The following is a 17604-nucleotide window of genomic DNA, read 5'->3' on the forward strand; positions in this document are numbered from 1 at the left end:
GCTGCAGGCGGCCCAGTGTTTCGTTGGTTTGAATCCTGGGCGCGGACATGGCACTGCTCATCAAACCACGCTGAGGCGGCGTCCCACATGCCACAACGAGAAGGACCCACAACGAAGAATATACAACTATGTACTGGGGGGCTTTGGGGAGAAAAAGGGGAAAAAAATTAAAAAAATAAAATCTCTAAAGGCAAGTCAGAAGAAATCAGCAATATCCTTACTATTATATAAACACAAGAAAATGGTCATTTTGTGCATCATAGGTATGTGAATAACTCCTCTTTTATGAGTAAAACTTCTGTTCTTCAAGTGATGCAACATTAGACACAACTTTCTGGCCGAAGCTGGCTTTAACTGAAGTTTGTACATAATCAAATGTTAGTTCATGTTACATCAGAAGTTAATTTGGACAAAATGAAAAGCTAATAGCTCATAGATCTTCACATCAATGATGAACAGTGTGGACCTCTAAACTTCAGTCCCACCCATGGAGTCACCCACAGGAAGATGGGGAGTCAGAGGAAGGCTGGCTTTCAGCATTGTCCCAAAGAGTTACTTACATTGGAGACCCTTGTTATAGCCTGTGTGTTTAGGGACAATGAATTTGAATACTGTTTTTTTCCCCTTTCTTTCACAAAGATTTGTCAAAAGGTTAGCATCATTGGTCCAAGCCACAGCCATTACCAAACAATAAAAATTTCTTATATTGCAAAACTTGTCAAGAGAGCGTGTGCATACACACATACGCACAGTTGAATGCATTCGAACTTAGCAAAGGGCTTGAGGCTCAGGGCTATAAAGGAATATGATACACAACTGTGGACTGTAAAAAATAAAATACAGAAACAAACATCCAGAAACCATCTTCCCTGTTTCTATGGGTGGGACTATATCCAGTGAAAAATTCAGCCCACTCAAAGGCCTAACGATGGGTTCTTAAGTTTGGAAACCATACTTTTGCCCTCCAACAGGAATATATTTTCACCATTTCTCCTAATCCCACTGAAAAGCACAGTGACACAATTCCAATGCCTATGTAAATGATTACTAAGCAGCAGATAATTATGCCCAAATCAATAGCTGGACAGCTGGGTTACTCTATGTCAAAACCCAGGCAATTCAGTGAAAGTTCCCCTGAGGAATAGTCTCAGTTGTTATGGTGAATTTTGCTGTTACTTTTGCATTTTGATTGATTAATACACAATGCACCTTGGCATATTTTCTATTTGGAATGCACAACGCTGGTAACACGTGAGAAGACACAGTTGAATTCTCCTACTATTGCTTAATGGAATTTTTCTTTAATCTTTCAGAAACACAGCAGAAATTTTAAGTTTTGTACCTTTAAAAAGACTTCACTTCAATTATCTAAAAATAATATGCTAGCCTAAAGTAGGATGACTATTTAAATGGATAGATGCATCAAGAAATTTCTAGAAAATTATTCCTTTTATAGTATCAAAGCAAGAAGCTGACAGTAATTCCTGGGGATGTATAAATCTGATATTATAAAGTATACAGTTAACTTTAGAGATTGCTACATTATTCTATATGCATTCATGGAAGACAGTTACATATTCTCTACTGATGTAATACATATAATATTTGTTAATCTTCAGAGGGAATGGTTTTTATATAGAAGGAGATTCAGAACATTAAAACATGTTTCAGCGGCCGGCCCGGTGGCATAGCGGTTAAGTGCGCATGTTCTGCTTTGGCGGTCCCGGGGTTCGCTGGTTCAGATCCCGGGGTGCAGACATGGCGCAGCTGTGGTAGGCACCCACGTGTAAAGTAGAGGAAGATGGGCATGGATGTTAGCTCAGGGCCAGTATTCCTCCGCAAAAAGAGGAGGATTGGCAGCAGATGTTAGCTCAGGGCTAATCTTCCTCAAAAAAAAAAAAAAACCGTATTTCATTGGGCAGAAGTGAAATCTGATTCACTTATAAGATTCTGTCTTACAAGGTTCATCACAACCTTATTGGTCTAGTGGGGAGAATTCTAACATCTTTTATACACAAGTGTTCCAGTCTCCCTGTCCTAAATCACTGCTCACAATCCCCATTGTGCTTTCTCAGTGCCAACAGCCATATCCACTGGTGACAAAATGTGGTGTTTCATGCTGGGTGCCTCGTGGGGATGACAATTCCATTTAACTGATGTGCTATCTCCACAAAATTGGCGACGTGATTCAGGGAAGTGACCTGAGCTCTATCTGCTGATTCCCTGAAGAGGAACTGACAGCTTTGACCAAGCACCTTTGACCTCTTGTCCATGAACTATCAACTGACCTAAGGTAACGCGGACTATTACACTCTTTAAGCACCAGTGGATATTTCTGTTTCAACATTGTTTCTTTCTGTTTTCTTTTTTTTAAACACAAGTCTTCCTTCTCTCTCTCTCCGTTGGCTACCATTTGAAATTATGAACCTCATATCTTTTGATCCTTGTTATTGTCAAGCTTGAAGGGATCTGGTTATCTTTTTCCCAAGGCCATCATCACCCAGGAAAATGATATATTCTTCCAACCTTCCCCACCCCACATCCCCATAACTTATCACAGTCCATTGTTCTGATTTGCATTGGAAATACAATTTGTAAGTGCCTACAAATTAACTATAGAATTTAAATTTCTCTTCTGGGATTGCTTGAATCGTCCAATCTACTTTGCTTCAGTCTCTATTTGACATGAGTATTTAAATGTAATTTTTTCATTAAAGAGATGATGAGTGAAGAACATAATTTACTGGAGTTGTGCCTAATAAAATGAGAAGGGTTTGGACAATAATTAGTAGTAGGGATATTTTTTCCAGAAAATTAAATTTTCAGAGTTTCTGTGTGCCTTTTTGTAGGCAAGAGCCTCTGCTATACGATGATTCCTCTGGCAAAATATTAAAACTAAGGTGTTCCTGAAGAGTTGAATACAATGCGGAATTTCCATATACACATGGATGTGTTTTCAGGTATCGAACTTTCAGAGGATTTACATCTTTCACACCAGCACTGCTCACACGATGCTTCCTACTTCAACTTCACCACGATGAAGACGAGAATGTTCACTCGGAACGTGCTTAAATTCCTGTCCTCAATGTGAAAACATTTTCCTTTCAGCTCCTCTTAGCTACTGTAAAAGAACCACCTTTTATTCTTCCATAGTATCTCTAAATTGTACCACGTAAAGCATTTTCTTGGTTATGTTTTGTGGTCTCTAACGGAGACAAAGAAGATTGTGGTGTGGACTTTGTGCCTCAAATCTCTTGCCCACTCACATCTCCCAAATAAAGCAAATAAAAGGAGGTCAGAAAAACTAGGCAACATGTAAACCAAGGGCCTCTGTGCTCTGAGGTTCTGCCTGATAAAAGTGTGCCTGTGTGTGGAAATGCGTTCCATCATTAACTAACGTCTTTAACAGTAGGGTACTGTTTGACCTCCGCAGACAATTGAAAGAATTGAAATGCCATCTATCGAAACCAAGACTAAGATTAAATACTCAAAGTACAAGAGAATCAACAGACAAGCTATTGTATCATACTATGAATAGAAATACAAAACAAAAAGGATCAAAGTTTCCTTAAGGTCCTTTCTGAGTTCCCTTCTTCAATATCTGGTTACTTAGCCCATGGGAACAAGGGAACAGAATTCAACATGGGAAAGAGAGAGGTCTGTACGTAGATGCAGTTTTTCTGAGAAACACACACACACAATAAAATGCTTCTAACCCTCAAAACATCAGAGGCTGGCAGTTTCACTGGGCCATCATTAATGAGGCCATCTGATGAAACAAAATTAAGAGCACGCAGCACACTCAACAGCAAGAGAGCCTGCACCCAACTGAACTTGTGACATCAAATAAACATCTGGCCACAAAAATGGTGGATCTTTCCCTGTCATTTGTACATGAACTCCTACATTCTCTGGCTTCACAGTTATTTTTTTTAACCTCAACATCTCTCCCCAATAACCTTCACACACCATCATTTTCATTAGCATGCGTCGTCCGCATGCGTCGTCCCTAACTCTGTAGAAAATCTTTTATCACCAAACAAATCTATTGCCTCTCCTCTATAAATCAGCTCAAACATACGTCACTTCTTATCTATTATTCTGATCATGCTTAAATGCTCAACAACCTCCACAAATGCTCTGTCGTTTCTCACCTACAATTTCAAAATGTCGCACAACTGGCTCTCACCTGGGGGCCCCTCCCATTCCCCATTCTTCAGTCAGATGCCTCAAATAGTCATAACTTAAAATCAAACAAACAAACTTCTCCGTGGATTTCTTCCACTTTTTCCTCTATGTATTTTTCTCCCTATTCATCTTATAAATTAGTTGCTATATTTTCTATCTCTCAAGCTTCGTTTTATTCAAAGCCAATATGGAGGACCAACTTGGTTTTGCCAAGCATTTCCAGAGACGCCTTAATTTGCGTATCTAAAAATATATAATTGTAACAAGTGATCATAACCAAACAATAACCCTTCTACTTTAATGCATATTACTCAGTTTTTAAAATATTTTATATCTCCTATATAATTATGTGTTTTATCTAATGTGCATATACATGCTCACATGTAATTCTGAATCTATCATATATTCCGCTCTATCAAAACTTACAAATATGTATAGCACTGCTAAATAGCTAAATATTTTCCTTATTTTGCCCTTTAATGAGGATGTTGAGATCTGTGTCCAAGACCCTTCAAATTATGGTTTAGTGATTATTATAGTAGAAATGTTATTATCATCCTAACTCTACCTTACCATGCAGAGGCCCCAGACACAAGTTTCAGTGATGTTTACAGGAAGGAAGCAGCTCATTTTGTTTAACTGAACATGTAAGATTCAAAGACCCCTTTCCACCAGCTAGAAACAATTACAACCAGGCACATTAACGAGACTACTGCTTCCATCCTGATTTATCTTCTTCTTCAATCAGATAACCTTTATTTAATATTTTAGGGCTGTGTTCTGCTGGCACTTGCTCTGGTCTGTTTGCCTAGTGAATTTATTTGCCAGAAACGTAATTTAATCTGTGATTTCAACTTCCCACCAGCAGATCACATTTGCCTTTATCCTTCCGAATAACATTGTTTTAAAAATATGCCAGTTCCTCCGAAATCACAGGGCTAAAACCAAGTATTTTTAATAAAAGAATATAGTGCATACATAGCTGTAACGTACACTGTCTATTACTTCCAGAGATCACGTTTAGCAGAAGGATTACTCAGGTCCAGATGTTTGCTGTTGTGCAAGGAAAACAGGTGCGTAGGGCTTGAGACACAGAGGGAGACACAGATCTCTGATGCCAGCTCACACGGGGCATGCTACCCAACATGGTGGTGCAGAACATCACAGGCACAGGAGGAAGATGCCTGAATATCTGAAAAGCATGAATTTGGATGTCTAGACTCTCCTACCATTTATCTAAGACACACAGAGAAATAATCCCAACCACGCACCTGCTTTACCTTAGAAAAGGTCTGTGATCAAGCTTAATCTCAAGACCGAATTACATGAAGCCTCAATCTTCTCATCTCTAAACAGCGATTTTCCCCCAGGATTGGATGGGGCAAATGCATAGTTCGAAAAACTACATTTACTATTATAATATAATCACATCTTTGGGGAAAAAGTCGTATTGTTTTCATGAAATACAAACTAAAGAAATTGAAGGTTGAAGAAAACAAAGGCAAGGAATATTTTTTTTAATCAAAAGAGAGTCTGGGTTTAAAACAGCCAAAAAACAGTGAAGTAAATTCTCTTTCAGATCTAAGAGCTATGACTTCCCCCTCCAGAGAATAGAATGCTCCACCATCAGCATTTGGCACTCAACATGGAAGGGCTGGTTATTTCCTGTTATTAGTACTGCATATCAGCAGTAATAATGAATTTCAATCTTGCTTTGATTAAATATAAAACATTTAATTCAAATATTAGCCAAACACACAGATAATGCAAACATCCGTTCAGATCCTTGTAGGACTTGGCATCTCCTAACCTCAAACGGCCTCCGTTTGAGAGGCTTGCTCATCTTGAATCATGTAAATCACATCCTGAGATGTTTTAAAGAACTTGCAACTTCTAGTTAATAACTCGCTAACCATATGCATCCTGTTTATCTTAAAATCTCTCCTGATGGAGGAATGGGCTTCAGACCAGCCTCACGTGGGCTATCTCCCCTGGCGAATAAAACGTTTCACACTCAAACATTTAATGTTTAAAGATCAGGACTGTTAGTTAAATGAATTAATCTGGTGTGAAAACTATTTGCATTTTTAACATCATCAGACTTTCTTTCACCCCCAACTGTTTAGTTCACTGCTTGCATGATTATAATTAGCAAGGGGCGGGGGGGGGGGGGTATCATTTTATTCAATGCTAAATGGCATTCAAGAATTCTCCAAAGAAACACAGAACAGGTGGGTGGGGCGAGGGAGAGAGTAGGGCTCTTTCTAGAGAGAAGGTATCCTTTCTGCACGAAGAAGAGCAGCGTCTTCTTAAAACAATAGTTCATTTTCCCACGTGTGTCCCGTATCCAATTCATTCCTGTGAATATTCTGGTAAAATATACCGAGCCCCCACTTTGGACCATGCATTGCAGTAGATGGTGAAAGATACCAAGTCACACCAAACAAGAAGCTTATGGCTGAAGGATGGGCAGAAGGTAAGTTTATGTCTTAGTTTGGATAAACACGATTCCATTAGGGCGTTGTTAGAAGTCAGGTTCAATGCACATGGTCACCAGTATCTAGGAGGCGGAGAGGACCAGGAAAACCTTTCCAAGGACTGGCCTGGGCCTCCAACCTCCTTTAATACCACCTTCCCCGGTGCTCACCGCGGTCCAGCCACACCTGCCTCCTGTCTGTTCCCCAACCTTGCTGACCTGATTCCCACCTCCGCACCTTCGCACTGGGCGATCCCTCACAGAAGCCACTGTCCAGTGCCTCCCCTCCTTCGGTTCTCAGCTTCCAAGTCACCTCCTCAGAATTCCAGGCAGCAGCCCCTGTAGTCTCCATCCCCTCATGACTCTCAGTAATCTGGTTTCTACATTTACCCGCTTATTGCGTGCCTCTCGCCACTACAATATAAAAGGGGTATGTGAAGGGACCTTCTCCAGAGGAGGTCACATCTGAGCTAAGCTGAAAAGATGAGGGGGAGTTAGCTGAAGAACAAGGGAGAAAGGAGAGCAATGCTTTCCAAGAGAAGAGAATATTTTATGTATGTGTCTATATATACATAGACACATACATACATATGCATATATATGCATACAAGTATGAAAGCACATGGCTATTTGCTTTGAGATAAGTGACTAATGCTAAATACCTTTCTTTCTTACTCAATCTCTGCCCCAGTAGCCTTGCTACTGCCTAAAACACCCTCTGGTATGGTAGGACTGCTTAATGGAACATGCACTGTATGGAAATTCTATGCTGTTTTATGCACATTAACTCATAGAATCCAATCCACCTACAACCCCATGAGATAGGCATAGAGATACAAAAAAGTTAACCACACTGCCTGACATCACTCAGCAAACAGAGCTAGATTCCCAGCCCAGGCCGGTCAAACTCCAGAGCTCTCAACTACCAAGCTGGACGCCCCTCCTTCTGCATTTGGGCTTTGAAGGGTCCTAATAAAATGCCAGAATGTTATAGGGATGGATGAAGAGCGGGACTCCTGGTCCACATGCTGGGCTCAGGCATGGTGAAAATGGTCACAAGCATGCCTGGCTCTTTGGTCCCATCAGGTTCCTGGTGGCCAGAGGGGCCTGGGTGGCTGGAGCCCCAGACGACTGCTTCAGGCCCGAAGTGTGTTTGCCCCAGGATGCCTGAACAGATGCTCTCATTTTCTACGTCTGCTATCATGTGAAGAATGTTGAGACAGACTGGCTGAGCCATCACTAGACATTCAGATTTAGCAAAAGCCAACTTGTTGAGTTGTGTAGATACCCACTGAGCAGCACAGGAGAGGATGGAACCCAAACCCACAGTGGAGAGTGAAGGGAGGAGCAGAAGAGGATGAGCTTGGGGTGAGGGTGGGGAAGCGGCAGATATATGAATGGGAAACCAGGGAGCACGGAGTGGAGGGAAGAGGGGAGGGTAGAGAGCCCAGAAAGAACTAGACTCCTCAATGAAAGTCACAAACTGACTATGGCCAGCCTGGCCTGCCTCTCCACAGGTCAGAAGCCAGGGTCGTGTGGAGGCAGGTCATGAGGAAAACTCCACCTAGTTTCTCTCACTGGGAGGTATTAATTTGATAATTCTCAGATCTGGAAAATGAGGAAGAGATGAATTAAGGGGAAGCAGAAATTTTCTCTATTCTTCTAACTACTTTTGGATTACTTATACAATGCAGAGGAGAATTATTAGAAGAAGTCTGAACATATACATATATATATATATATTTTTTTTTTTTTTCCAGTTTTGGGTGCTTATTGGCCTTAAATCCTCTGGGGCAAGGACTTTGTCTTATCGATCTGTGTAGACCAGGTAGTGAACACAGTATCTGGCACATAGAAGATTCCAGGTAAATACTGGATGAACAAATGAATGCGAAAACACTTATAGTTGCTTTTTTAAAAGACGAAATGCAAGTGGAGAGAAATGAGTTATATTCCTTGTTTCCACTGGCAAGAATTTAAGTAGGAACATACCATCATTTACCTATTTAACGCCCTGATCCACTTATACTTGCCCTGTAGTCTCTAGCCGTCAGGAAGCAAAACCATGATAACCTGAATTATCACCCAAAATAAGGCACAATTTGAATATATATGCATTATTGACCTAAGAATAACTCAGGCATTTTGATTTTTAGAGGTTTTACTCTAAAAAATCTTAGAAACTTAAAGATGATCTCTTTGATAAAAAGAGAAAAATCCCCAAGGGGAAATTTATCTCTGACAACATTTAACTAACCAACCAGAAAACGTCAATTCAACAAGTCACAGAAGTTTCTGTTCATTGTCCAAGTAGGACAAATGTAACACCTTTTCTTATTTAAATGCCCAAAGTACTCATATTTGTTTCTTGGGTCAAATTAGCTGTGATTTCCAGTGGAGTCAAACTGTAAGAGGGAAAGCATATGGGGTAGGAAAGAGATGGGATGTGGCCTTCAAAATCCAGACTATGGGGGCCCGTCTGGTGGTGCAGGAGTTAAGTTCGCATGTTCCACTTCGGCGGCCCAGGGTTCGCCAGTTCAGATCCCAGGCACAGAACTAGCACCACTCATCAAGCCATGCTGCGGCAGGCATCCCAAGTATAAAATAGAGGAAGGTGAGCACAGATGTTAGCTCAGGGACAATCTTCCCCAGCAAAAAGAGGAGGCTTGGGGGCAGATGTTACCTCAAGGCTAATCTTCCTGAAAAAATCCAGACTATGATAGAACTTCGAAATGCATATGAGCCTTTTCTCTTAAGGGCTGTTATTTACAGATGCTCATTTCTGCCCTTCAAAATCATTTTCCAGGTTATCAAATATAAATCTCTTGCAATCTAAATACTTTTTATTGATTACTGATGGATACAAGGTTTCAGGATTCCCAGGACATCACTACAGAAGGAAGAATCTTCTTTCACAGCTCTGATATTACAGATTATTTCCTCAGTTTTCTGTCTCATATTTGGTAACGTAACACATACCAACTGAATAAATCAACCACAGTATTAGCTTTACCACTAAAATATTATGTTTGATGAAGAATCCAGGCCTTTCCCAATCACAGCTGGCACTAAACTGTCACATTCCATAAGCAAAATCATAAATATTTGGGAAAATAAGCACCAATAAATTTGTGACATTATGCCAGTCATAAGGGGCTACTTCACAAGGAAATCACTTGAAAGATTTTGTCTTCATCACCTTTCATGATAAATTTATCTCATAAAATTGAAAGGAGAGACTATCAGAAGAAGGAATTATAGGTTAATTGTTATCACATTACACTTTTAAAATGTTTCCCACTTGGCACCCCTTAACAGCTGCCTCCCAAGCCAACTGTCACATAGGAACAAAGAACTTTAATTTGCAGAGGAGCCAACTCCACGCTGTATTAATAAAGTCACTTCTTGTTGTCTTTTAATAATGAGCTGTCAGATGGCTTGCTTTGATTAAAACAACAAACTTCCCAGTATGAATAGACCTGTTCCAGAGGCAACACTCCCTCCTCTTGGACGGGATGTTCTGAGTCTTTCTGACTCTCACTAAGCCAGCTTCGGTTCACCTTGCATGGAATTCCATCTTGAAATCTTTAAAAATCACTCCCCTAGTTGCATGAATCGCAGCCTTCTTGTGAACAAAAGTCTTCATCATGTCCTGTTATAAATAGATTATTATTTATCAAGACCAGCTTTCTATCCCCCATTGAAGACTTCTCTTTCTGGTGTCCCCTCGCTGCCCCTTGTTGCCCCAGGGCGGGACACGAGGCTTTGCAGCATATTGCCGTATGAATCTTCCTCAAGTACCCAATTACCCGGCTCCAGCAGCATGTCAGCATCCTGACAGCTGCGAGCTGCGTGCAGGCCAGGCTGTCAGAGGTGAAAGACTGCCCCAGCACTCCTGGTCCTCGCCGCATTTCCATTACAACGCGGAGGAGAAGAGGCGCACACATTGAAAGGAGTTCATTAGGGATGCCACGGAGGTCAAAGACGGCTTAGAAGAAAAGGCTGAGGTGAAAATTAAAAAAAGGAAAAGTGGCAGGGTAGTCCAGACAGGCGCTGGTGCTATTAGACGGAATAGCCAGACTCCTCGCACAGGCCCCGCCGAGCTATTGTGGGAGAGAGCACACACTCAGACTGATTTTAATTGAGATCAATTTCACAAGCACCATCTTCTGCAAAGTCCTTCAATTGATTGAAAACCAAATGAAGCTTTTATAAGAGGGGACAAATTCTCCTGTTGTCCCCTCCCATTGCTCCCTCCCCAATTTTCTGAACTTTTGGAGATTCTGTGCTAAAGGAAATAATATTTCTTCTGGGCCAATCGCTCTCTATTTTTAAATAATTATTATTTGAACTTTATTTTTGTGAATCTAACCTATTAGCTCAATTGTTTGTTAGCAGCAACCATTTCTTAGTGGATCAGAAACATAAAAGGCCCCAGAATTCTACCTGTTGCCCAGAGAGCAGCCTCTCTACAAGCTCACTCATTCCCTTGGGGACCACAGGACCAACACTTGTGTCATTGGCCGATAGCATCTTATAAGGTATTTGCTACAAGCTGTTATGATTTAGAGAATGGACTTGGCCCCACACGTATCCAAATGAGGATAAAAATGACTTGTGTCACAGTGGTGATGTCACTTAATAACCAGGAACATACAGTTATGCAGATGTAAGACCTTCTTGGTGTTTATCTAGCCTTATCTAAAACTCCACACAGATTCCTCTCTGTTTAAAAAAAAGCTGCTAAATAAATGATGACGCCAACAACAGATAAAATAAGGCCCTGAAACAAGCGAAAATGCACACTATAGGAAATTCTATGGGTGGTGGTAAACGGTTTGTATTCAGACCAGAATAAGAAGACAATTTCTATTTCAGTGTATCATAATGGATTGAAGATATACAACACAAAGGAGTTACTTATTACAAGGGTTTTGCAGGGTTGAAATACAGCACACTAAGGAAGGCCACGGCTATTCTCATCCAGAGGATTACACGAACAACGAATAAACAAACATATGAGATGGGGCGCTAAAGTATGGAAAGTTTCATTTGAAATGAGCACAGTAGAATTCCCATATTTCAATAAATTACATCGCTTTCAAATAATCACTCAAATAGTTATTGCAAGAATCAAGTGACGTAATGTAAATCATGAGGTTTAGTACCTGGAATACAGCAGGAGGGGTGTGCATGCATGTGTGCACACGTATGTGTGTGTGTGAAATACAGATATATGTATATCACATATATCCTATCTATATATGAAGACAATATATGTAGTCCAATGATGCTGCAATTGTTCTAATTGCCATTGTTTGCGTTTCCTCTGAATTATTTTCAGAGCCTTTAGCACGTTCTCTTTCGCAAGATTTATGTAGTACTTAATATTGCAGAGAACAATCTTAGATAGACTGGAAAAACTTCCTATGATAGTGGCCTTGATTTCCGGACAGTGCTGTCATTCAGAAGTGAGAGTAATAAAAGAGTCTAAACAAGCAAGCCAAAATATATCATTTGGGGTCAAGATTGAGATACAGTCTATCAAACAAGGAGATAGGTGCTTGGGTGACTTCCCATCTAAACACAACTCCAAAAGAGGAGCTGCAAGACTGAGTGATGGCAGCTTCGGCAGAGCAAACATGGAACTTCCTGAGCGACCACATCAAAACCCAATGCTCATTTGGCCGTGGAGACGCTGGGGTTGTGAAACACACATTTCCATTACTTTGCCATCGAGCCTCATTCTTGTGACAAACCTAGAATCTCCTAGTAAATCTGAACAGCAGAAAAAAATTAATAATGTTCAGTATATATGTTTATAGGTTGAAGAAGAAGAGGAAGTCTATTAGTGATTGCATAAAATCAGGAAATAATTAGACAAGCAGTGGTTGGGGTCGGCTAGGAAAGGCTTAAATATGTCCTTAATTACAGAAACCTAAGAGCTGGAAGGAGTCTTGGAGATCACCTGGAGTTCTAGATCAATTCTCTCATTTTCAGAGAGGAAACAAAGGTCAGAGAAGTTAACCGCTTTGTCCCACTACATAGGCTGAAGAGGAAGGATGAAAAAATTGCATCAGTCTTATTCTGAATGTCCACTCTGTTTTGTTGTTCTAGAAAAGGGATTTAAAGAAGACAAAATTTTTAAGAAAACTTTTTATTAAATACACAAATAAATATCACTTTAAATACCTTTAGAAATCTTATAACTGTGTCTTCGCCACCAAGAAACTAACGACAAAATGACCTTGGGCCATTGACAGCAGTATTTCTAGAGCAGATCTCTGGACCTCTAGCTTCTAGAGCCTATTCCTTTTTATTCTAGTTCCTCTCTCACCAGGCTTTGCTTCAGGAGTAATCTGACTTCCTATGGACTCCTTCCTACAGGGGAGAGACCATGGTGAAAAGCCCATAAGAAAAGCCTACTTATCCACTGATAAATTCTTTATAATTTTATAAATTTATGATTGTCATTTGGGGCTAGATAGAAAAACTACCTTTATGCATTGTCAAAAATTAGTTTAAAAGTTTCCGTATAAAAAGCTCAGTAAAAGTTTCTATGAAAAAAGTATCAACGAATATCCCCCCATCAGAAAGAACCATTTATAAATGTGGTGTTTCACTTTCCCCTTTTAATTTTTGTGCCTTGGGTTAAGTATGATATAGGTCAGCATTAATTTACAAACAGCTAAATAAAGTTTTCCATTTAAAAAAAGCAGTAAATCAAAAAGTAGTAAGTAAAAGTAGTAATCAAATTATTTCACTTGTTATTACCTGTAAATATGTTATACTTATTCATATTTTAATACATATCTAACATTTTAATTGAAAAGTGCACCATTCATGCATTTTTTGTTGTGGGATGGGACATTTTTAAAAACAAAGAGATATTTTTAAATTTCTCTAAAAAGTTCTCATAGGCCCTAATTTGCAGATCTCAGCCAAAATATAACTGTCAAAGAAATAGGATTCTTTTACAAATTCTCCCCTCTAAGCACTCTTTTTCACATTGGTTTTCCAAACAGAACAACTTTTTAAGAGGTGAAAGAAATGTAAAGATTTTGGATTCAGTCTCATAAGCATCACACAACGGATTTGCCAGATCCCACCCCATAGAGAGTTATATTTCAACAGAGAATGAAATCATTCACCACGGCATTGCCTAGAAAGCCCTGTAGCATCAAGAAACAGAATTATTTTCGACAATAAATGATTGCTCTCTTAAAGCACTAACGTAGTTTCTCTCTTTCCAAAATTGTGTTACTGCCATTTTCAATGTATTATCATATAGATACACTTGTGAAGACGTCTGACTATCTAGAAAAACAATGCCCCCTCGGTTGCATCCTTTTCGATTCCACTGAATTCGATAGGAGAAAGGAAAGAGAATTACCATGTAGAAACACCTGACAGCTTGAATATAAAGCATTGCCCCATTTAATCCCCAACCAGCAAGTAAGGAGTTGGCATTTTACATATAAGGATAATGATACTCAGAGAGCTTAATTAGATTTTTCCAAGGTAAGCTAGTATGTTTGGGAGTTTGCTGAAGCCTACTCTTTCTGGGCTGACTCCATGTTAGTACTAAACTCATTTAGAGTAACAGTATGGTAAGTAGCGTTGCCTTTAGCTTTCAACACTTTCCAAGCCAAATGCCTTACCTTTGAGACCCTGGTCCGAGGCTCGCACTCTCTTGTTCACTGCCTTCATGCTGGGCCTTATGGGCCCGGAGAAGGACTCTGTCCTGCTGCTCCTTCCTGCTGACCTTCATTTTACTGAAACTTACTAGGACTCTCAACAAACTCCACCCCTCCAACCTAAAGGCTAACTTAAGACACCAAACCAGGAGAACGTGACAAAGAAAGAGTCTGCTTGAAGCCTTCAAGAGAAATGCAACCTCCACCATTTAACACATCAATCAGCATAGAAAGCGTTTCAAGTTGGCCAGGGTGACATCTTGAGCAAGCAGAGCTTTTCGGTGCCTCATAAAATGTATCCAGTAGGTTTCTGATTAGGTTTCTTTTTAAAGAATGAAGCCAGGACTTCTACCTCTGGTGTGGTAGACTAAGTTGTTACAGAAAAACTGTTCCGCTTGGAACAATGTGAAAAGCTGAACCAAAGAAATCTTTTTTTTTTTTAAGTTTAGAGAGTTATCCAAGCAGCGAAGACTTGTAGAGCAAAATCCTGGGCCATGGGAAGCTCTGAGAGGTCAGCGTGACATCTGGGGCAGTTTCCCCCTGAGGCCCTTGGGCAGCTGCAGAGAACTTCCGCCAGGGTTAAAGAGCAGGAAGGGCAAACATCGGATTCTGAGGCCCGCGGTCTTTCAGTGGGGAGCTTGTCTCCCCAACAAGACTCTACCCTAAGAATAGACCAGCAGGCACAAGGCGAATGCCAAACTCCACGTCAACTCAACCTTTTGGCTGAAAGGGATCATGACCTGTCTTAACTGTTGCCTGGAAAAGAAGTATGTCCTCTTTGGGCAAAGATAACTATCATTAAGAATCTCAAACTATCTCTACATTTTACTGCACTACTTTTGGCAATAAACCAAAAGCTATCAAGAATACTAAGAGCCAAGAGTGAATGAAGAAAAACCAGAGAACGGGGTTTTAAAAATATATGCGTATATGGATGTTTGTGTGTACATACACACATACATACAGTGAAATGTAATTTTTCCAGAATTTATCTATATTTTCAATGCAAACTCAATCAAAATTCCAGTGGTTTTTTTTTTTTTTAATTGAATGAACAGGCTGATTCTAAAATTTACATGGAATTAATAGGGGCCCAAAATAGCCAAAAATATTCTAAAGAAGAGTTATTGTGCTGGATACCAAGGCTTCCTAAACAGCTATAGTAATTAGGGCTGGCCTGGTGGCGGAACAGTTAAGTTCACACATTCTGCTTCTGTGGCCTTGGGTTCGTCGTTTTGAATCCTGGGTGTGGACCTGTGCACCACTCATCAAGCCATGCTGTGGCAGGCGTCCCACATAAAATAGAGGAAGATGGGCATGGATGTTAGCTCAGGGCCAGTCTTCCTCAGCAAGAAAGAAGAGGATTGGTGGCAGATGTTAGCTCAGGGCTAATCTTCCTCAAAAAAAAAAAAGCTATAGTAATTAAATTAGTGAGGTATTGGTATAAGGATAGATGAATATACAATGGACATAATAGAGAGACAGAAAGAGACTCATAGTTCTATGGATCATGATTTATAACAAGAGTGCCACTGCACAGCAGGGGGAATAGGATGATCTCTTTAAGGCTGGGTCAACTAGATATCCACTTGGGGAATAGTGCACCTTGTCCTCTACTTTTTCTCATTATAAAAATAATTCCATGTGATTATAACTGTGAATATGAAAGTATTGTAACAATACAGCATTTAGAAGACAATATAAGAGAATATCTTTATGACCTTGGAATTAGTAAAGATTTCTTCAACACAACATAAAACCCACTAACTATAAAGGAAACATTTTTTTTTTAATTGCAGTTATCTTCTACTTATGAGTGAGATCATAAGGTATTTGACTTTCTCCCTCTTACTTATTTCACTCAGCATAATACCCTCAAGGACCATCCATGTTGTCACAAATGGCTGGATTTCATCATTTCTTATGGCTGAGTAGTATTCCATTGTGTAGACATACCACATCTTCTTTATCCATTCATCCCATGATGGACACCTCGGTTGCTTCCAAGTCTTGGCTATTGTGTATAATGCTGCAATGAACATACGGGTGCATGTATCCTTATGCCTTTGCATTTTCAAGTTCTTTGGATAAATATCCAGCAGTGGGATAGCTGGATCATGTGGGAGATCTATTCTTAATTTTCTGAGGATACTCCATACTGCATTCCATACTGGCTGCACCAGTTTGCACTCCCACTAGCAGCGTACGAGGGTTCCCTTCTCTCCACATCCTCCCCAACACTTGTTTCCTGTCTTGTTAATGATAGCCATTCTGACTGGAGTGAGGTGATACTTCACTGTAGTTTTGATTTGCATTTCCCTCATAGCTAAGGATGTTGAGCATCTTTTCATATGCCTGTTGGCCACCCGTATGTCTTTTTTGGAGAAATGTCTGTTCAGATCTTTTGCCCATTTTTTAATTTGGTTGTTGGGTTTTTTGTTGTTGAGATGTATGAGTTCTTTGTATATTTTGGATATTAACCCTTTATCTGATCTATAGTTTGCAAATATCTTCTCCCAATTAGGTTGTCTTTTCATTTTGTTTATGGTTTCCTTTGCTGTGCAGAAGCTTTGTAGTTTGATGTAGTCTCATTTGTTCATTTTTTCTTTTGTTTCCCTTGCCTGGTCAGACATGGGACTTGAAAATATGCTGCTAAGACCGATGTCAAAGAGCGTACTGCCTATGTTTTCTTCTTGAAGTTTCACGGTTTCAGGTCTTACATTCAAGTCTTAATCCATTTTGAGTTGATTTTTGTGCATGGTGTAAGGGAATGTCCTACTTTCATTCTTTTGCATGTGGCTGTCCAGTTTTCCCAACACCATTTATTGAAGAGACTCTCCTTTCTCCATTGGATGCTCTTGGCTCCCTTGTTGAATATTAGCTGTCCATAAATGTGTGGGTTTATTTCTGGGCTCTCGATTCTGTTCCATTGATCTGTGTATCTGTTTTTGTGCCAGTACCATGCTGTTTTGGTTATTATGGCTTTGTAGTATATTTTGAAATCAGGAAGTGTGATACCTCCAGTTTTGTTCTTTTTTCTCAGGAGTCCTGTGGCTATTCCGGGTCTTTTGTTGTTCCATATAAATTTTAAGATTCTTTGTTCTATTTCTGTGAAAAATGTTGTTGGAACTTTGATCGGCATTGCATCGAATGTATAGATTGCTTTAGGAAGTGAGAACATTTAAACTATGTCAATTCTTCCAATCCAAGAGCACAGAATATCTTTCCATTTCTTTGTGTCTT

The sequence above is a fragment of the Equus quagga genome, chromosome 8 (assembly GCF_021613505.1).
Source record: "Equus quagga isolate Etosha38 chromosome 8, UCLA_HA_Equagga_1.0, whole genome shotgun sequence".
Taxonomy (NCBI): domain Eukaryota; kingdom Metazoa; phylum Chordata; class Mammalia; order Perissodactyla; family Equidae; genus Equus; species Equus quagga.